The following is a 22,229-nucleotide window of genomic DNA, read 5'->3' on the forward strand; positions in this document are numbered from 1 at the left end:
TAAAGACACAATAAACAAAATGTCTAGGACCCATGATACTTCTAGGAGTCCATAGATAAAATACTTCAACTTATTTTAATATCATAAAAATTTAATATAACAGTAATGAATATATAATAACAAACTCAGCCAGGATTGTGCTTGTTTTTATACAAATAGAATAATTTTTAATATTTTGATGGTGGAAGGAGCTCCTGAAGACAAAGTGACTTGGGTTCTCAAAAGTTACGTTGTCACCGTGCCTAGAAGAATAGATGTGATATGAATGGGTGTAGATGGAAAGAGGAAAACATATGAGTAAAGGTCATGTTGTAGGAAAAAATAGGGTATATGTAGGAGATTCCTGCAAAAAGAGTGTTTAATTAAATATGATTAATGATGGCTAAGAGATATAGGACAATAGGTAAATACAGAATGTGGAATGGATCCATATTATGGAAGCCATTATTCATGGCAATTTTAAAGAGATTTGAACTTGTTGATGTTTATATAAAACGTTGTCGAATAGGGGAGTGACATGATAACAGTTTTATATATCTAGTGCATTCATTCAACAAATATTTACTAAGTATCTAAGATGTGCTAGACATTTTGCTAAGTACTAGGCATACAGTAGTATAAGAGGGAGTCCCTGTCATTATGTAGCCAACATTCTAATGAATTCCAGAGACAATAAATACACAAATTATCAAATAAATAATAATTTCCCAAAGTGATAAGTGCTTTGAAGACAGTAGAGGAGGAGAACAAATAGAGTAAACACAGAATACTGTTGTAGTTGAGAGGGTCAGGATTCTAAGCTGGAGGAACATAGCAAAGAGAAGACCAAGTTCAAATAACTGGTAGTTGACAAATCTATAATGAGGTTGTATGACTGGATTGAGTGTATCAGAGAATGAATTCAATCAGAGAATGAATGCGTGGAATGAGGTTGGGAAGGAAGTTTACATTTTTGCACTTGGTTATAAAACATTTTATGTCCTTGTGTCCCTATCATTTTTAATAGTTTTTTACATTTATTTTTAATTCATACTAACTTATTTCTTTTTTATTTATCTGTAAAATGGCATTTTGAATCATTTTTGGAATGCAATGGTGTGCTTAAAATTCTCTTCTATTCTGTGCAACATCTATCAGTGAGTTGAGATTACGAAAGGCATTCAATAAACATTTGTATGACTGGTTTGTTAGACAGCAGATATATTCAGATATCATATGAAATTCCACTTAAAGGAGCCAAGAATTCACTTTGGTCTTAGATAAAATAAATTGTCATTTAGTTTACAGAGTCCTATGAACATCTAAAATAAAATAAGAAGTATCACATGGTGCTTTAAGTAATAATGGCCTTCTTCTTTGATAAATTCCTTTAGTACTGTTACAAGAGCACATCAGGTCCATTATTCAATTTGGAATCTTATTTATTGTCATGGTAAACCAAGAAAAATGCTATCTAAATGCAAAACTTAGAGATTATTTGTGGAAGTTCCACAAATATATGCATATATATATGCATATATGCATATAGTTTCCCTCAATATCTCCAAAAAATTTTAGCAAAATTAAATGAAAGCAAAAATTCAATTTAAAAGAAAGATTCTATTAATTGATATAAGCTTTGGAAGATTCAAGAAGTTGTGTTCAGAGTAAACACCAATCTATATTTATGGAATAGTTAAGGAAAACAATATTATATAATTGTAAAATAAGGATGCAACAAGTCTCATAGATTTTGGTATATTCTGTATTCTATATATTCTGTGTTCTGTATATTCTGTATGCTATAATGTCTCTAGATAAAACAATTTACTAAGGACTGTAGCATAATATATTTGTCATAATCATTGATCTTAACTGCTGCAACCTTTGGAGGGATTATTGGAATCTTACATTTTATTTCAATTTTTGTTAATAGAATTAGTCTCATCCCACTTGTAAATGAAAGGTTGATTATAGGGAGTTTATATTTGTGATGGGCTTGGCTTTTGAGAGTGGTGAATAAATATTAATAATATTGTATTTGGGTAACAATTTTCAAAGGATTAAACAAATGGGAATTAATCCCTCAATTAGTCTTCCTTCAATTAAAACTGATAACTCCCATTCTCCAAGAGAGCAAAGTGAGTCAAAGAAATTTAATCCTTTGATTCTGTGTGAATTTCATCACTTTCCAAAGAAACATTAAGCTGTAGTTTAGAAGAATGGGGATTTTAAAGTACAAATAGATTTGTGACTCTTGAAGTTAGAGTGATTTATTATTAATTACCTTCCTCTTATCCTTAAGTGTACATCAAGGCATCACTCCTGTGCTAAAATCCAAAGAATGTTTATATTAGATCTTCATTTATAATCAAGTTTTGTAGACTTAATTTGGGAATTTTATTACATAAATATGTATAGACCATTCAATTTAGCCACATATTTTTGAGTATAATATCATAGATAGCAAGTTTAGAAAGGATTAATGTGCAAGACAGAATTCTGTATGGAAAAACACTTTCTTAATTTTGTCCACTTGGGGCTTATATATGACCTTCTAGTCCAGGAATTTATATTGAAATATATATTTGCACGTATTCCGGTAATATGTGCACCTAGGGGTTTCATGGAAGGCTTAGGATTTTTTAGAAAATAATATGGTTTAGAATCACTGCACCCCATATTTTAGGAGAACAACATAGAATTTACAATAAACTCTAAAATCTATATGGTAGTATCTGATATGAATTTCTAATTCCTTCACACTTAGGATTAGTGGCCTGCTGGGGACCACCTATACCAGTACTGATAACAGAATGATCCTATCAGAGTGAGCTTTCCAGGTTTGGGTCCGTGATATCCTTTTCATAACACTTCTGTGATTTGTGCTGAGATAGCTTCCTGATGCTGCATAGCTAATTACAAATCATAACTTTTACTCTTATCTTGTTAACACTGAGTGTTGCTGAATGATTCTGCAGTTGTAACTTTTTAAAAATGTTTTTATCTCAAAACAGTCTCAAACTTAAAAAATGTTAAGAATCATCCAAATAGCTGGCCAACAGGCACATGAAAAGATGTTCAACGTCGCTCCTCATCAGGGAAATACAAATCAAAACCACACTCAGATATCACCTCACGCCAGTCAGAGTGGCCAAAATGAAGAAATCAGGAGACTATAGATGCTGGAGAGGATGTGGAGAAACGGGAACCCTCTTTCACTGTTGGTGGGAATGCAAATTGGTGCAGTCGCTCTGGAAAGCGGTGTGGAGGTTCCTCAGAAAATTAAAAATAGACCTACCCTATGACCCAGCAATAGCACTGCTAGGAATTTATCCAAGGGATACAGGAGTACTGATGCATAGGGGCACTTGTACCCCAATGTTTATAGCAGCACTCTCAACAATAGCCAAATTATGGAAAGAGCCTAAATGTCCATCAACTGATGAATGGATAAAGAAATTGTGGTTTATATACACAATGGAATACTACGTGGCAATGAGAAAGAATGAAATATGGCCTTTTGTAGCAACGTGGATGGAACTGGAGAGTGTGATGCTAAGTGAAATAAGCCATACAGAGAAAGACAGATACCATATGGTTTCACTCTTATGTGGATCCTGAGAAACGTAACAGAAACCCATGGGGGAGGGGAAGGAAAAAAAAAAAAGAGGTTAGAGTGGGAGAGAGCCAAAGCATAAGAGACTGTTAAAAACTGAGAACAAACTGAGGGTTGATGGAGGGTGGGAGGGAAGGTAGGGTGGGTGATGGGTATTGAGGAGGGCACCTTTTGGGATGAGCACTGGGTGTTGTATGGAAACCAATTTGACAGTAAATTTCATATATTAAAAAAATAAATTAATTAAAAAAAAAAAAAGAATCATCCAAATAGCATTTTCCTGGGCGATTTGAGCATGAGAGGCTAACACGATGCTCCATCATCCCTGCACACTTTACTATAGAACGAAGATAGTCTCTTATATAACCCTAAGACAACTACCCAGGAAATTTATATTGATACATTACTACCATATAATCCTTGGATTCCACTCAAGTTTTTCAAATGGTCTCAATAATGTTCTCTGTAAGAAAAGGATCCAGTCCGGAATCATGCATGCTATTTAGTTGTCATAATCCTTTAAACAACTTCAGTCTGGAATAGTTCTGTGGTCTTTCTGAGACTTTCACAACCATGACAATTTTGAAGATTATAGACATTATTTTCCAGAATTCTTTCAGTTGGATTTTCTCATGTTTCCCCATGATTAAATTTAGGTTTTCAACTTGAGCAGACATACCACAAAAGCGACTCTGCATTATTCTCTTTCATCCTGTTAGGTGACACATGGGTTTGTTCCATTACTGATGATGTTAACTTTGATCACTTGTTTTTGGTGGTATCTTGCAGGCTTCTTACCATAAAGTTACTTTTTCCCCCTTTATAATTAAGTATTTTATTGGAGCAAGTATTTGAGGCTAGGTAAATATCTCATTTTTCGTTAAAACTTCAATTTATTCATTTTTTTAAATCAGTGTGGATTGATAGATTCTTGTTTTATTTAATAAGTTGCAGTCCAATATCCTTGTTATTTACTTTAATGTTAAACTTGTCCAAGACTTAGTCACTGGGTCTCCTTTGAAGGCACTTTTTTGTCCTTTGGACATTTCTCCATCATTTTTTGAGAATTTCTTTCTTTCTGACACATGATTGTCCAGGTTCATATTGCAATATTCCTGCCCAGTGATAGATTGAGTTACTTGTCCAAGGAGTTCTACTTTCCTTAAGTGGACAGTGATATTTAGAAACTAAGATCTGGGTGCTAGGTGTTCTCATTACTATTGGAGGTTGCTGGTTCCAAGCTGCTCAGTGGAAAAAGATAGGAAATATATTTGTATATGTTACATATACACACAAATATATTTTATTATTTTTACATATGCATATTTATTTAGGTGTGGGGGTAGAGATATATGTTTACATATAGATTTATACTTATATCCATATGTAGTTTATCTATCTAGAATACGAAGAGTTCACATTAATATCTCCACTTTAAATGCAACAACATAGAGTTCATTCTAGTTTTTGCCCCTTCCCTATTTGTAACTCCTTAGTCCGACATTGAGAAACTAGGCTCTTACTATCCTTAACATCACTTATTTTATCAATTACCCTTATGTATCTAATCATTGCCACACCTAACCTGGATGTCCAGTTAGAATATACTTGAGATAATTACAGCCTTAGCTGACATCTGCCTAAAACTACATATACGGCTGCAAGTGAGAACCACCCAGTTAGATCCAATAAACTCACAGAATCATGAGAGATAATAATACATTATTGTTTGAAATGACCAAGTTGTGTTGTGGTTTCTCATGCAACCACAGATAATCAGAAAAATGAGATCAGCAGGACAGAAAAGAAGGACAGCAAGTACCAAAGCACCTAAGAAAATTACCTAACAGAAATTTGGAGGATGATAAACACTAGTATCTTCTCATTTTACATCACAGCTTTGCCTAGAAGTAGCCCTAATACTATCTAGAGGGCAATATGGACATATTCAACTACTTGAACTATCACGTTTACAAATGATTTCATAGGAATTGTGACTGCATGATCTACACAAAGCAAGATTCGTAAAGACAGATTAAAATAAGAAATGTAGAACTAGTTTTGTCTTCTTAATTCTCTAAGGTATCTTGAAAGGTCAATTAAATTGTACCTCATTGTTCTTATCTCGAAGGTCCTTTTTTAATCTGTGTATTTTGCCTTCCAAGGAGCTGCACTATAAGGTTACATAGAGTGTCTTAAAAAATCATGAATGAAGAAACCACACAGAAATTTAGTTTTCCCTCAAACATCTTTTAATCCCCATCTTGTTTTAACAGTAGAATCTATTCTACTGCAGCTTGCCTTCTCTTTGTGGCTTGGCCTGCTTCTATTCTTGGATGTTTGGAAGGCCAATATATTGCAAATTTATTGCCAAATGAAACTTTGAGCTTTGCAAAAGATACAGAATTCCATGGAGACCATGAGAAGGATATTAGAGAAATACTTAGATCTCATGTGAAGTCATTGGCAAATAAGCAATAAACAATGGGAGAAGAAAATGTTAACAAAAATAAGGATAGGCAGGGATTTCAAAAGAGAATGATTGTTAAAAATCAAAGACTTAAGAGAGAGCTTTGCAAAGACTGATTAAGCATGTGTGTATTTGCAAGAATAATCCTCCTTATTATCATACTGAAAAAAAAACACATTTTGTGCAGATATGATATCATGCAATAGTACAAGTTTGTCAGTAAATTGCACCAAGAAGAAAACAATATTCTTTGTCTTTTCTAAATATTGAACCATGTTTGCAATTGTAAACTAAATTTAGTTAAGTATTAGATTATATTTAATCACATTTTTATAATTTTGGTTTTATTTTTCAAAATAAAGTTCCAATCACAATCTTTTCCTCTATTTTTACAAATGAAATTATAGTGTCAATTTAATGTTGATTCATTTCAAGTGCCTTTTCTCCCTATATTAAACATATTAATCATCCCCAGATGAGGAAGTAAAACTCCAGATGAGTAGCCTCCAGATTAGTAAGAAATAATTTTTTGGATAATGGTTTTCATTATCAGTTAAGGGAAGATATTTTCTTAAGTAACTCAGAGCTTGCAAGCAATGGGTAAATAGACTTTAATATAGTAAGTTCAGGTATTAGTTTACATGAAACAAACAACACTAAGATAATGGAAAACTTCTCTCAGGAAAGGATATATTCAAAGGAAATTTTGTATTTGATTTTAGATATTTTAAGAGAATACTAAATACAGCACAAAATGTTAAATCCCACAGTCTTTCTACTCTCCTTTCATTCATCCAGGCATTTGGTTGAAAATAAGTGATTTCAAATGAATTTTAGGCACAGAATTCTTTTCCCTTTTCTTCCCTTTATCCCTTCCCTTTTCCCACATTCTTTCTACCTTAAATTCTTTTTCTCTGGAGCTTACAAGAAAGGCATATATATAAAACATATACAAGTATACAGCTGTAGTTGAATAAAGGGTTCCAAACCCAAAGTCAATTTATCCAGTCTCCATGTACCCTCTTGCTGTGTTGGCATCTGGGATTCTTCCATGATTCCCTAAGAATTAAGCTAAAGATGACTTGAAGCCACTGGACTATCTTCAGTGTTCTATCAGTTTAGAATCCACAATTCTATCAGTCAGATGATTAATTATGGCACTATGTGGTCATATTTTACAGTGTCTGTATCATAGCGTTTGCCGTTCTTTTAGAAATTCCTTCCTGTGGTGGGAAATAATTGTCAGATTTGTACTACATGGCTCTTCAATGTTTGTTCTTATCAACTGAATGAAAAGAAACAAATGGCCTAAGAAAGGTCAATAAGGTTTAACTCCTAGGAATATGTTACATCGATCAAAGATGTTATTTTGATGTGGAATGGTTGATCGAATGAAGATACACAATCAGCTGTGTTGTAGATATTTTAGACCATTCCAAAAGCTGGAGAGAAGGAAGAAGGGAGAGGGAGAAAAGGAGAAAGGGAGAGGGAAAGGGAAAGTGGCGGAGGGTGGGGGGAAAGAGAGAGAGAGAGAGGAATAATACACAAATTCAGAGACAGGTAAAATTTTACTAACTAATTTCCTAATGGCTTTTGAGTTCCCGGTACCATTTCTTTATAGTCTTGAGTGCCTAGGACTCTGTGAAATTTTCTTTTATGTTTCATAGACATACACATATATAGATATAGATATTCCTTATTGAAATAAATTAAGTTTACTTGAAACCAAGGAAATTTTGATGGGCATACAGGCTTAAATTGGAAACAAGAGCCCCCCAGTAAGTAGTCTAAAGCATTTGTTATATATTTCAGTATATATAGAGAATACTTAAAATTGTTTATCTTTTGACTTATATATATTATACTTCCAAGGGTATTCCTTAAATGAATGAGCAGAGAATACAAATATTTTTGCACAATTTCACATAGCATTATTTATAACATCAAAACTGGAAGCAAGTTTAGCATCAAACAGTAGACTAGTAGCTAATAAAGAATGGAAGAGTCACGTAATGAGCAATTATGTAGCCATTTCAAATGTTTTCTAAGAACATTTAACATAGGCTGTCACATTATACAACCCTAGGAGGTGTGTCATAGTCTATGTAAATGATGTCCTTTAGGCTTTTGCAGTGTCCAGACGATACTTATATACACAATATATGGCATATTAATGATATATTAAACATTAAGCCAGGTTTGACATTATGTTACTGTCAAATAAAAAACGAAGTAGCATTCACCCAAAACTCTTTGGTATAATCCCAAATATATAATTTATAGATTTAAATGAATATATATACTATTCATTTAGATAGATTATAGAGATATATGTCAAATTATTATAAATTATCTCTGGATGTCAGAATTATGAATGATTTTTTTTTAATTTTAACATTTTCTTTTTTTTCTATAATGAATTCATATTGTTGGAATCAGAAAAAAATGACAATTATAATTTTAATGCTGCTATCTGTTGGCCTGTTAAACATCAAACACTGGGTTTATAAATAACAAAATCTTCTACTATATACCACATCTAATGTGCTCAGGTATCACCTTCATGGCAATTCTGTGGCTATGCTTTACATTAACACTCAACTATTAATTTTATTTTATTATTCAATACTATCTGAGATATCCGCTTATTTATGAATTGCTAAACTGGGCACTTTTCTCTAATAAGGATCTGACTAGAGTTAAATATACTGAGAAACAAACTCACATTTACTACGGTCAGTGATTTTGTTGACATAATATATAATTAGTATTTTGCAAGTTCCTAAACTATAGGAAAGACAGAATTCTCCAGGATTTTCCAAATCAGTAATAGGCTTTGATTTCTCTACACTATAAATGGATTTAACCTCTAGATGTACTGGTTTTCCCATTTGCAAATTGATGATATATAAGCTTGCCTAAATGTCCTCTGGGGATATGATAAAGATTGGTGTAATTTAAACTTAACAGGAAACATTAGATTTAACTATGGCATAAACAGGAAAACAAATCTGTGAAATGTTTTAATACCTTTATAGAAATGGACATATTAAAGAGGTCTGGGGACACTTGACAAAATATTGACAATAGTAAAGTCCCACTGTGGTGGAAAAAGTGACCTAGCTCACACATTGAATACGTGTATCTTCTACCCAACACAACATAATTTTCCAGTAAGTCTCAAAGAAGGACCACAAGCAACCTTAATGTGAGAACTGAACTGTGTGGGGCCAACCAGTCAGTTAGAACCTAATCCTAAGAAGCAAGTGGTCACAACTTGGGTCCACACCCAAGCACCATGCCAATATCAAAGGATGCATTCCTGTTGTCAGTCTGCTCTTTCACCTTAAAGGTACTAGTCAAAGAACTACTAACCATGTATTATGAAGCTCCAGTCCTGTGTGCCCACTCATGGTTTTAGTATTCTACATATATTATTTCTAATCTTCAGAAAACTCTTTAAGTAGATTTTCTTATCTCCATTATACAGAACAGGAAACAGAAGCACATAGATTTTAAGTGATTTGTCCAGGGTCATTCAGTTAGTTGGGGTTGACTCAGCATTCAAATTCAAGGGTGTGAAACACAAATTGTTCTTATACTTTGATGCTTCCTTCCTGTTACTGAGATTGTAAGTGTTGAGACCCTCAATGTTAATGAAAATATATGTCTTATCTAGAAGACAACTCATAGATGGCCAATAGCTTATTTCTGTTTGTGGATATGATATGATATGATATGATATGATATGATATGATATGATACTATATAATACTGCTTTCTAATAGCTTCCAAGATTTATTATTTTTCAAGTGATTTGTATTATCTATTACCGTATAACAAGTTACTTTAAAATGTAGCAGCTTAAAACAGCAAACATTTATACTCTCATGGTGTCTGTGCATCAGAAATCCAAGCATGGCTTAGCTGGCTGCCTCTGGCTTAAAGTCTTTCATGACATTGCATCAAACTGTCAGCTTGAAGCTATGGTCTTATCTGAAGGCCTAATTGGTTTGGGGAATGAGGAGAAGATTTGCTTCGAATTTCACTTGTGTGGTCCCTCACCAGGTGGGCCTCAAGTCTCATCACTGGCTCCACCCAGATAAGTGTTCCAAAAGAGAGTAAGACAAAGCATCAAACACCAAAAATACAGTCTTTTGTAACTTAATCTCAGAAGTGAGATTCCATCTCTTCTGCTGTATTCACTTCATTAAAAGTGAATCAGTAAGTTCAGTTTATACTTAAGGAGAAGAGGTTGCATCTTATACTAGAAGATGAGGATCACTGGGGACTATCTTAAAAACTACCTATCACATGATCTAACACAATTGCCCAGACAATAGAAGATTATGATATCTACTTACAAGTTTTCTATAACTCCAGGATTGTTGTAGTCAGGACTCTAATATTAACTAACAGAATGCCAGTGTAATCTGGCTTAAGCAAATATAGGATATTTATCAGGTAATTCAAAAGTTATGTATGGGTCAAGCTTCTGACAGACTGCATTGAATGTTTAAATATTAGCAGGTACCTGTCTGTCTTGTCTCTTCTCTCTCTGGCCTTATTTTCTTCTGAGTGCCTTTATTTTCTGGCAGACTCACTCCACATTGTGTAAAGGTTAATTCTAGTGACCCTGGGGGGAACATGGTATATAGTGGCCACTATCTTTTTGCCGAGGCCAAACAAAGTTTTTCATTGGTTCTCTGAATAATTAGGACTATGGCATGTGCTATCCCTGGTGTGGGGTTGTGGCTACCCTCATATGAATCATATGAACAAAGTGTTTTAGGGAAATTTGGTTCTAAAAAGTAAAAGATTACAAGAATAAGGGGTCATTTTATGGGAAGACAAAAATTTTAAAAATATCTAAAGAAATAAAGAAAAATAATCACAATGTTATAGGCTGAATCATGACCCCTGCCCCCGCAAATTTATATGTTGAAATCCTAACACCCAAATGACTGTATTTAAAAATAGGGCCCTTATGGAGGTGATTAATGTAAAATGAGGTCATAAGCCTGGGACTTGAATCCCCTTGTCATCTACAAAAAATCCTGAAGTTGTCAGTATTGTAGTTGTTTCCTGGGTCTCCCATAACAAATTACTACAAACCAGGTGACTTAAAACAAGGGACCAGAAGTCTGAAGTCAAGTTGTTGGCAATGTTGTTACCTTCTAGAGTACTATACACAGACAGGTAATTACAAACAACCTGTTAAATTGGGCTGAATAGGAATTATAGGAAATTCCTTAATGGAAAAGAAAATATTTTTTCAATAAAATTTTCTACATAGAGTTCAAATGTAAGCCTCAAAGATTCCTTAATGTAGTGTAATTTGTAATAATATCATAAAAAATCTTTGTTAACTTTATTGAATTTTTATAAAACCTATCACATAAGAACAAAAAAAAGTCTTTTAACAATTATAACTAAGTATATTAGTTTTCTAGAGCTACTGTAAGAAATTGCCATAAAGTACGTGGCTTAAAACAGTGGAAATCTATTCTTTCATGGTTCTAGAGGCTTGAAGTCTGAAATCTAGGTGTCAGCAGGTGCCTGTTCTCCCCAAAGGCTCTCTGGGAGAGTCTTTCTAGCGTTGCTTGCTGGCTAGTCTTGGCTTACAGATGTATCACTCCAATCTGTGCCTTTTTCATCACGTGTTTTCTGTATGTGTCAATATCCAAATTTCCCTTCTCTTATAGGGACAGCAGTAACTGGATTTAGGGTCCATCCTAATCCAGCATGAATTCATTTGAACTTGATTAATTCATTTGAACTTGATTAATCTGCAAAGACCCTATTTCCAAATGAGATCACATGGACAGATACTGAGGTAGGAATTCAACATATCTTATTGAGGAATACAATTCAACCCGCAATACTAGGTCTTAAGATTCTTTAAATAAATTGCATTAGAAAGGAAAAGAACATTAGACTCCCTTATTTCACTTTATTGGTTTCTATGAATAAACAAGAATAATTTATAGGAGGAAAGTTAAAAATCATAATTTTGTTAGGACTCCCACTGTACTAATCTAGTATTTCATGAATAAATCTCACATTGTAATTGGTTTCTGATTAAAAATGTACTGTCTGCATAAACTATTAAAACTTACTTACCCACCTTCAAATTCATACTTACCAAATGATCTTTTCTTCAACTAGTGCATAGTCTGTAACTTTGGCATGGGAGTCACATGCTTAATATCACTCCACTGTGCTGAAGAGATCTGTTTAAACAAATCACAAAGCTGTGATACAGGACAGAACACCAAGGCAAAAACATTTCAGCTTCTTCTATTTAAAGTCATCATGGTATTTAAGAATGCAGGCAAACTACAGGTTGCTTCAAGTTTTAGATCATCATTCTCCCACAAACCTTCAAATCATGTTCTAGGTAAGAGCTCTGAAATTCCAGCGTTCACAGTGACGTTGCACCTGCATGTAGAATTCTCTACCTTCCCTGATTCGGCAGCTATTCTAGAACTGAGGATCCACATTTTGTTACTTTTCCTTCAGCAAGACCAACAGTCTCTGATAATATTTCTCCAGGTTCTGTAAATTTGGGCTAAATTTTCAACATGTTAAATTAAAATGTTTTTGTTTCTTCATTTAAAATATCCAGAGAAAATTTTACATTTTTTTGTGTGTAAAAATAGAGCAAGTAGGTGTTATGTAATGGGATGATTATTATCTTTCTTATATTCTCTTATTTCCCCCACTCTCATAGCCTGAGTACCCCAGAAAAGAGTCTGAACCAAAATGTATATATTAATGCTCTTTGGTAGGGGTGAAACATTATGTGCAAGGGCAGTGAGAGTGAAGGAAAAAGGGAAATGAGGCAGGAGTGAGGAGGAGAAATGAATCCAGTTGTCTGTGATTTTACAAGAAAATTCAGTCAGTTATTATTTAGTCATATGGGATATCTCTGGACAAGCTTCATGTCTCTTAGGTGGGCGTGGGGTTTGGGGAAAAGAGTAATTCATCTGATGGTTCTACTATTTCTCACTGGTCACATCTGCTCCAGGGTCTATGAAGTCCCCACACTCCTGGGTTGTATGATCTAGCTCTTCTACAGAACAACAGAGAAACCATACCCTTTACAGCTTTGACCCGGCCAGTGGTTTGGAGACAGTGGTCACTACCAGTTGGGGGGTTCTTGATCTATAGTGATGATGGCAGCAGTTGGACTTTATCATCCCCAGAACTGTGTATGTCAAAGCTAGGGCTGCTCAGGCCAAGAACAAAGTCAGGAAGTTGAGGTCTGGAGAGTACACGTCAGTGCAGCCTATTGGGCAGTACATAACTGGGTCTACACGCAGCTGGGTTGATCTTTAAAGGTCATTTATTCCAAATGTGACTTTAAAAATATGAGGAGATATTTTCGTCTTCAGTTAAAATGGAGTAATAAAGACTGAATTTACCCTCCCATTGGAGACAATTCCCCCATAAGGCAAAGTATATAAAACAACAGTTTTCAAGACACACAGTGTCAGATGATGAAGGAGAGTGCAACCTGAGAAATAGGAAACAAAAAGGTGAGCCTAACAAATGCTTCCTTAAGACTTTCTGGGCTAAGGGGCGCCTAGGGTGGCTCAGCTGGTTAAAGCATTGGACTCTTAGTTTCAGCTCAGGTCATGATTTCAGGGTTCATGGGTTTAAACCCTGCATTGGGTTCTGTGCTGATTGCACAAAGCCTGCTTGGGATTCTCTCTCTTCCTCTCTGTCCCCTGTCCCCCCCACCACTTATGCTCTCTTTCTCTCTCTCAAAATAAATAAATAAACTTTAAAAAAAGTTTCTAGGCTAAGAGAGCTCCAGTAGGAGCCTAGTGTATGGAGGACATGGAACTGTGTGTGTAAACTGAGGTAGCTAGAATTTACAGTGCAGAGTATCAGGAAGAAGAGAGCAAGAAAGAGAGAGAGAGAGAGAGAGAGAGAGAAAGCAAGCAAGCAAGCAAGCATGCTCCAGGAAGATACCCCTTGAGTATGCGACTGGATACTAACACATGCATGGAGACTACTCCAGGCTGAGGAAAGAACCATCTGATAGTTTTAGAAGTAACAATGCCTAGCACTCACACAGGATTTGGAGTAATGTTTGTTACCACCAGCTGAATTGGAAAACCTCATGATGAAATGGCACTGGGTAAACAAGAGACTTCCCTGAATCGTGGGAATCTTTAGCCTTACCTAGAATTGCTCTGATCCTAACAAATATAAAATCAAGACCCAAAAAGAACAGGGGCACCTGGGTGGCTCAGTCGGTTGAGCGACTGACTTCGGCTCAGGTCATGATCTCATGGTTTGTGAGTTCGAGCCCCATCAGGCTCTGTGCTGACAGCTCAGAGCCTGGAGCCTGCTTCTGATTCTGTGTCTCCCTCTCTCTCTCTGCCCCTCCCCTGCTCATGCTCTGTCTCTCTCTGTCTCAGAAATAAATAAACATTAAAACAATTTTTTTAAAGAAAAAAAATTTAAAAAGACCCAAAAAGAACAAATTGCAAGTAAGTTAAATGCATCATAGAACAAACCTCATGAATATTTGTATGAAAACAAAACAATCCAGAACTCAATAGAGTAAAATTCATGACTGGCAAAAACAAAAAACAAACAAAAACACCCCCCAAACCATTATACACTTGCAAAGCAATAATAAAATATAAGCCACATTGAGGAGAAAAAAAAAACCCCAATAAATTGAAACTGGACTAGAAGTAATAAAATGTTAAAACCAACAAATGAGGACATTGATACTGCTAGTACAACTATATTACATATGTTCAAAGAGTTGAGGAGAGGCATGGAAGATATAAATCCACCCAATTTGCTTCTAAACAGAAAAAGTTTGATGTGTGACATGAAAAAAAAATCTGAATGCGATTAAGCAAGTTAGGAGACATTAAAAAGGAAATATTTTAGAATGGTTAAACTTGAAAATGTTGACCACACCAAATGTTGATAACAAAGTAGAGAAACTGGATATCTCGTGAACTGCTTATGGGAATGTCCAATAATATAACTACTTTGAGAGACTGACAGTTTCTTAATCTGTTTAACATATGTGTGCAATATAATCTAGTCACTCCACTCCTTAGCATTTTCCCAAAGACAATGAAAGCCTACATCCCTACAAAGAATTGGGCACAAGTTCACACAATAGCTTTATTTGTAATATTCTACTAAAAAGACCAAAATGCCTATCAACAGGTTAATGGGTTGGCAAACTTTGGTATGCCCATGTAATGGATACTTGTCAGCAAGAAAAAGGAATGAACTATTGATATATGCTACAAAATGGATGAATATTAACATTGTTATACTGAGTGGTAGAATTGAGACAAGAAAGCATACATACAGTATGATTCCAGTTATATAAAATTCTAGAACATAAAAACTAATCTATAGTGACAGAAAGCCTATTAGTTGTTGCTTGGAGAAGGGGGAGGAGGGACAGAGAAGGTTGAGTGGGAATGACTGCAAGGATCCGTTGGTGGGTATTGATATACTCATGATCTTGATTGTGGTGATGGTTCACGGTAGGTACACATGAAAACTAATCAAATTGTATACTTTAAATATGTGCAGTATATTGTGTGGTGTTAAAAAAAAAAAAAGAGGAACCTGGAGAACAAAGGTTTCACAGGGAGTCATAGGTAGACCGATTAAAGTCGTATTTCCTTTTTCTATAATGCATTTCCTTTATTCTTAAAAGTATTTGAAAACAACATTGATTATTAGACGTAGTGTCATGTGTAAATGCAATCCATAATAATTTACAGTTCTGTCCTACTTCTTCCAAAATCAAAGAACCACAACTGCAACTGTTATTCACATGGATGTTGAAAGGCTGGGAGTCCACATGTTGATGGAGCCACCATAGCCATGGTTACGATATTGCTTATTGTGGACTCCATAACAACAAAGGATGTGCGATGAAAATTCACTAGTCTATACAGTAATATTCACTTCACACAGTGTTTGGAGTTTCTCACATTTTATCTTAGAGCCACCTGCAAGCTCATTAAACACAGATATCTGGGACCCATTACCAGTTTCTGACCAAGTAGGTGTGGTAGGGGGCTGAAAATTTTACATCTCTACCAAATTTACAGATGATGCTGATGCAGTTGCTCGAGGGACCACACTTTAAGAATCACTAAGATAAATGCCCCAGACAAAAAGAAAAGGAATCCCTTCATGCAGTTGAATTTAATTATTCATTTGGGTTTGGATTTAAATATGCCCAGGTGGCAGAGAGCAAGCAAGCATCTTAGCAGCCCAGTGGAAATACCCCTGTCAGATGCTCATCCGTCCTTTCCTGTTTCCTGGATCCATTTAGCTCACCACAAACCTATTTTGTAGGTGTAGGAGTCACACACAGATCTTTCTACTTTTCAAATTTAAAATGTTTAATGGTAGTCAAAGGTAGCACCGTGTGCAGTTGAAGCCTCGCAGAACCAATGAAGATCATCGTCCACTTGTAAGTTCAACAAGGTGTTTAAACGCCTGTCCTATGTCACACTCTGTGTCAGGTACTTGATATTCAGTGGTGAGCAAGTTGGGCATGGTCTTTACCCCTTGGAAATTCCTGTCTATTGGAAAAATTGTCATTACATCAATAATCATACAAATAAAAGAGCACAATTATGACAAATGTACAGAAGGAGAGCTGTAAATATTATTGACGATCAGTACAAAAATAATGTTCCTGTGAAGACAATGCATGTAATTCTATAACTTGATTGGATCTGTATCTGCCTCCAATTCTAATGATAATTTCTGATATAGTTTGCACCGGACAATTCTAATAGACAATTTTAAAGCGTATGGCATTCCACCTCCCATTTACACTTTCATTGCCTTTGGTTTTATCCCTGAATTTGTATCTTCTTTCTCTTGTAAGTTGATTTAACTTCTACCTTTTATTACTTTTATATTTTTAGAAGTTATGGTGTCAGTTTATTTAATGTTTATCTTTTCTTTGACTGATTTCATCTCAACCAAAATAGATCTCTTGTTTAATTTGTTATTGTACATTTGGAAGAGAATCAGATTTTCTGAGCTTCACTAAATTACTTCTTCTTTTACAAGACAAATGCTTCACAGGAGACCTTAATGTGAGTATTCAATAAATACTTTTCCTCCATTTCCCATTTTTTTTCCTTTATTCTTGCATGCACAGTAAGCTTGTGAAATTCATGAATGATAACTCTCAAAATTTTCTTGAAACCTGAAATTTAAGTATACCACAATGTTTGCATAAGCTTCTAGCTTTCACCTAAATGCCAGTATAGTTCCTCTTATCATCTCACCTTTTAAACTTACATGAAGAGTTTTATGCAATGCAATTTTCACATTAAAAGGAAATTTTTAATTCCTTGTGAAGGTTACCGTGTAACTAATGATGAACAGAAAAAAATCAAAGTTGCCTCGAGAAGTAGGTGGGGAACAGTTGACCAAATTGGTGCTTTTTTTTTTCCTTTTCTCAGGTCTCAGGACATTTAGAACTTTACAGCATCAGAGCTGAGGGCCAAGCTCTCAGGGATCACAGCTTTGACAACATAATTGCCTGAGACATTCAAGGCTAGGCTCTATCACCAGCTGAGTGACTCACCAGCTCATGTAGAATACATGAGATTCAAATTTGTGACGGAGCAAAACTTCAAATAATTCCAAATTATGAATGCCAGGGTTGCTTGGGAATTGTTCATTCTGTCTTCCAGCATTTGTAAAATATTTATTCAACAAATTATAAGATCGTGGCCAGTGATGAATACCAAGCCTCTATACTTCATGTTCTATAATTATGCCAAGTTGTATAAAATCATAGACCTCAAGATCCTATGACATTATTTACAACTTGTTTCTTATTTCTCTGATAGCTGCAATACCATTTTAGATCCTTATCCCATTCATCCATTTAAGCATTTTTGACATCTACTATGATGTAAGCACTTTGCCTACTTCTTCATATGATAGGCTCTACTCACTTAAAAAGCCTATAGTTTGGGTAGAAAGAAACACAAACAGACCATTACAATAAAACGTGAAGAGTACTGTATCACAGGGAAGCCCAGAAAAGAAGAGGAAGAAGGACACATCAAGTTTATGAGGTTTAATCCAGTAAGTTTTCCCATTGATTTTCCTCTCATTCTGAACATGGTTCATGAAATAACATCATAAACATGTCCAGAGTCAGCAAGTACCACCCAGCACCTATGTTTTAGGCCCCACTGCAGCTTTCATTATTAGCAGATCTGACACTTGCCTGTTCTAGTAAGTTATTATGGTTTCTATCAGGACATAGAAAATAGATGTGAAAATAGATGTGATAGACTTGGAATAGAATTTAGTCATGGGAAAAATGTCTGTTTTAGGTTAAAATATCATATCAAATAAATAGTTGCTAGGTGACAACACAGTGTGATTCATATTCTGCAAATGATATAGCTGTAAAAAAATTAAAATTTAGTTTTTCTTTAAAGCATTTTCTCATATTGTCTAACGATGCTAGGTCGGGGACTTTTTTTAAAAATTTTTTAATGATTATTTTTGGCACAGAGAGAGACAGAGCATGAGTGGGGGAGGGTCAGAGAGAGAGGGAGACACAGAATCCAAAGCAGGCTCCAGGCTCTGAGCTGTCAGCACAGAACCCCACATGGGGATCAAACTTACAGACTGTGAGATCATGACCTGAGCAGAAGTCAGACGCTTAACCAACTGAGCCACCCAGGCACCCCTAGGTTGGGGACTTCTAATACTGTAGGACAAACATATTGACCATTAAATTTTTATTTCAGGAGGGAGTTACTGATACCCAAAGTCCCTGCTGAGACACGGTAGGGTTTTATGATGTGAGATTTGAGGTAGATTTTCCCACGACTTCCATTGTCTCAACTTATTCCAAAAAGGAAAAATAAAAACCTGTATTAAATGAAAGCCCAAAGAATTATTAGAATTGTATGGTTCCAAACAGGGCAAGAGAGTAATATAAGTAATGGGAACATATGTCAGTAGAAACTTACTTTCTCTTTTCCAAAGATAGTGTGCCCCTGTAGGGAGAGACTATCATTTGTTCTTTGGGCTGGCAATACTTAATTCTCTGTTCTGTACTTGGTAGGCACTCAACAAACATTCGGCAATGATTATAAAAATAATGAAGATGAAGTTATTTTAATTTTAAATTAAGTTAAATTCTAGGAAGGTTTTGTAATAAAAGTAAATTTAATATTTCTCCCAGCTCTATTCTTTGTTCTTTAGGACATTTCATAAGTATGTCTTGCCTGTTCAGAATGACACTATGCATTATTCTCAAAGGCATGAATTTTTTCAATCTCTGGAGTCATATTGATTTGGAATAAACATGTCCTTAAAATTCTAATTTAATGTTCTCAGAAAATTTTGCCATTATGGAAGTCACTTTCATATGTTCCTGTGAGAGTCAAGGGAGAGATTTGAATTTCTACTTGATTTCTTGCTTCTATTCAATTTCCTATCCAAGGTGTCAAATTTATCTCTCACTTGTGACTTTCATAGGAAGATATGAGGGCTCCAATGGCAGAAGGGAAAGGACTATATTTATAATTGTCAGTATTTTTATAGCAACAAGCTGCTGGATCAACAAAAGATAATACAGATTGAGCCATTTATATTCTTACAGCTATAATTTAATTTTACGTGGGAGAAATACATAACTTTTCTTTTATGTTTACTTAGCTATCTGTGTCTTGGAGCCCCTTTTTTGCCTTTGAATTGCCAGTTATCTTAATACTGTTTTTATCTTTTATTTTCTGTGAAAGCAGAAGAAAAAATTTTAAGTGTAATGACTATAAAAGGAAATGACACCTTATAAAAGGCATTGTTAAAATGAAGTACTAAATGTCAAGATTCTTAAAGCACAGGAGAAAATTTACATTAGTTTCTAATTATACTCTATCAGCAAATTAAAAAATACAGAGTCTAAAACTGGAATAAGTCTACAAATGAATCAAAATTGCATTTAAAATGTCTTTTCTTTACCAGATGATCAAAGTACCTATTTTTTTTTTTTTTTCTGTGTGAAATGCCACCTGTTCTATACAGCTTTCCTGATTGGTTGAAAATGAAATTGAAAATTCTGTGCTTTTTCACATCCACCTCAATCATATCTTTTCATTTTGCATTTTGTAGTTTCTCATAATTTCTCCTTTAATAATCAGTTTCTTATCCATCTAGATGTGCATGTCCTGTGACAGTCTTTGAAGAAAATATATACGCTATTGTAGTAGAATGAATGCTGCTATTACATTAGGTAATCACCCACTCTGCTTCTCTATTTTCCTTAAGAGTTCATGAAAACAAAAGGAAAACAAATCTCCTTATTGACCGAAAATTACACTAACAATTCAACAGACGAGCTTCAACAGATGATGAGCAAAGGTGAAATCATATAATTTTGATTAATCCTTCCATTTCAAAGCAAGTTTGACTAAATGTGTAGTCATATTGATCATAAAATCTGTTTTGTTTGATTATTTCCAGTTGCTAATTAATAAACTGTGGAGTTTAAAAAATAGAGGGGACTATAAATTAAAAATCGAGCTACATTCCTGACTTTGTACATGACCATGAGAATGTCAAGTCTCAACTATCCTCAGGTGAGTTATGAAGAAACAAGCCTCTAGAATTTTCTGAAGATTGAAAGCAATAATCCTTCCAACAGTTTTTTTTTAGAAAGTTAAAAGAGCATAAAATTGATATGCAAGCTAGATATAATGACTTTTTTCAAACTACTACATAGAGACACTGGTTAATTAAGCTATGTTTAATTGGAATTTGATTATTACCATGAAGATGAGTATTATTTTTTTCATGTGTCACTAAGACCATATGTTTTCAATAAACTCTTTGAGACTCACCTTAACAGTTACTGCATGAGAACAAAGAAAAAAATAAGTTTCATTTCTGTATTTCTCTATTTAGAATTATTGAGGAGAAAGGCCAATGACCACATCAAAATATAGTTCTTTGAGGTAAGTACCTTAGCGTTGTCAGCACAACATGAAATATTTAAGATTTCTGCAACAGGAACTAAAATGGGCATTTTGTCACACAATACCAGATATGCCATTTCAGTTGGAATGCATAGAAGTGAAGCATGAAACACACCAGATAACCTTATGAAACTATAGTCTCATATCTAAGTTAAAATCATGCAAGAGTATCCATAAAACTTGTACTTCTAAAATTCTAGAAAAGGATTTATCTTGTTTTTTCATTATTTAAAAAAATTTTCTTTTATATTTATTTATTTTTGAGAGACAGAGGGAGACAGAGCGTGAGCGGGGAAGGGGCAGAGAGAGAAGGAGACACAGAATCCGAAGCAGGCTCCAGGCTCCGAGTTGTTAGCACAGAGCCTGACACGGGGTTTGAACATGAACCATGAGATCATGACCTGAGCTGAAGTCGGATGCTCACCTGACTGAGCCAGCCAGGCACCTGTCTTGTTATTTATTTTTAATGTTTATTTATTTTGGAGAGAGAGGGGAGGGAGGGGCAGAGAGAGGATAATGTATGTCATTTTTAAGATTCCACTATAGGAATATGCATTCCCTATCCCACTACCCCACCATCTTTCTAGTATAGTATGCACACTACATTAGCAGGAACAAATATTCCTTCCTTTGGATCTTCTCTTCAACACTCTGGACATTTTAAAATAACGATTTGTCTTCTATAAGACAAGTCATCAACTAAAATATACAGATATAAATAATCTATTTATAGAGAGGCTAATTATATCAATCCAAATAGAACCAAAATTCCTTCATATTTGGACTTGTCCATTGGCAAATAAATGTAAGAAGCTGGCCAAAGTATAATTTAATCCCAATGGGACTGCTATTTAAGGAAAACAAAACAAAAATTCTTAACTTTAACCAATTCTCTTCTATACTCCCCTCTGGGCACATAAATAATAAAAACAACTAATCCCATAGGGATAAATCCATGTCCCCTCCCCAACTTCTTCTTCCTCTTTAATTAGGGACAAAACAACTAAGTAGTACAGTTTGAATATAAACTTGCCAGTATTTCTAAAATGTTACATAAGAAAATTGTCACTAGTATATTAAGAAGAATTCTAACTTGGTACAACATAATCCACAGAGTAAGAAGTCAGGC

At 34.7% G+C, this 22,229-nt stretch overlaps 1 long non-coding RNA gene across 1 annotated transcript in view; it reads left to right on the top strand.

Moving 5' to 3' along the window:
* LOC109261334 (uncharacterized) overlaps positions 1-22,229 on the top strand; it is a 46,128-nt gene that overhangs the window by 17,809 nt on the left and 6,090 nt on the right. The window contains exons 2-3 of the long non-coding RNA XR_002077342.2: positions 20,394-20,486; positions 20,589-20,704. This is a non-coding gene — a long non-coding RNA (uncharacterized LOC109261334). The remainder of the gene's footprint in view (positions 1-20,393; positions 20,487-20,588; positions 20,705-22,229) is intronic.

Source organism: Panthera pardus, unplaced genomic scaffold, assembly GCF_024362965.1.
Source record: "Panthera pardus isolate Hobbes unplaced genomic scaffold, ASM2436296v1 HiC_scaffold_16, whole genome shotgun sequence".
Lineage (NCBI taxonomy): Eukaryota > Metazoa > Chordata > Mammalia > Carnivora > Felidae > Panthera > Panthera pardus.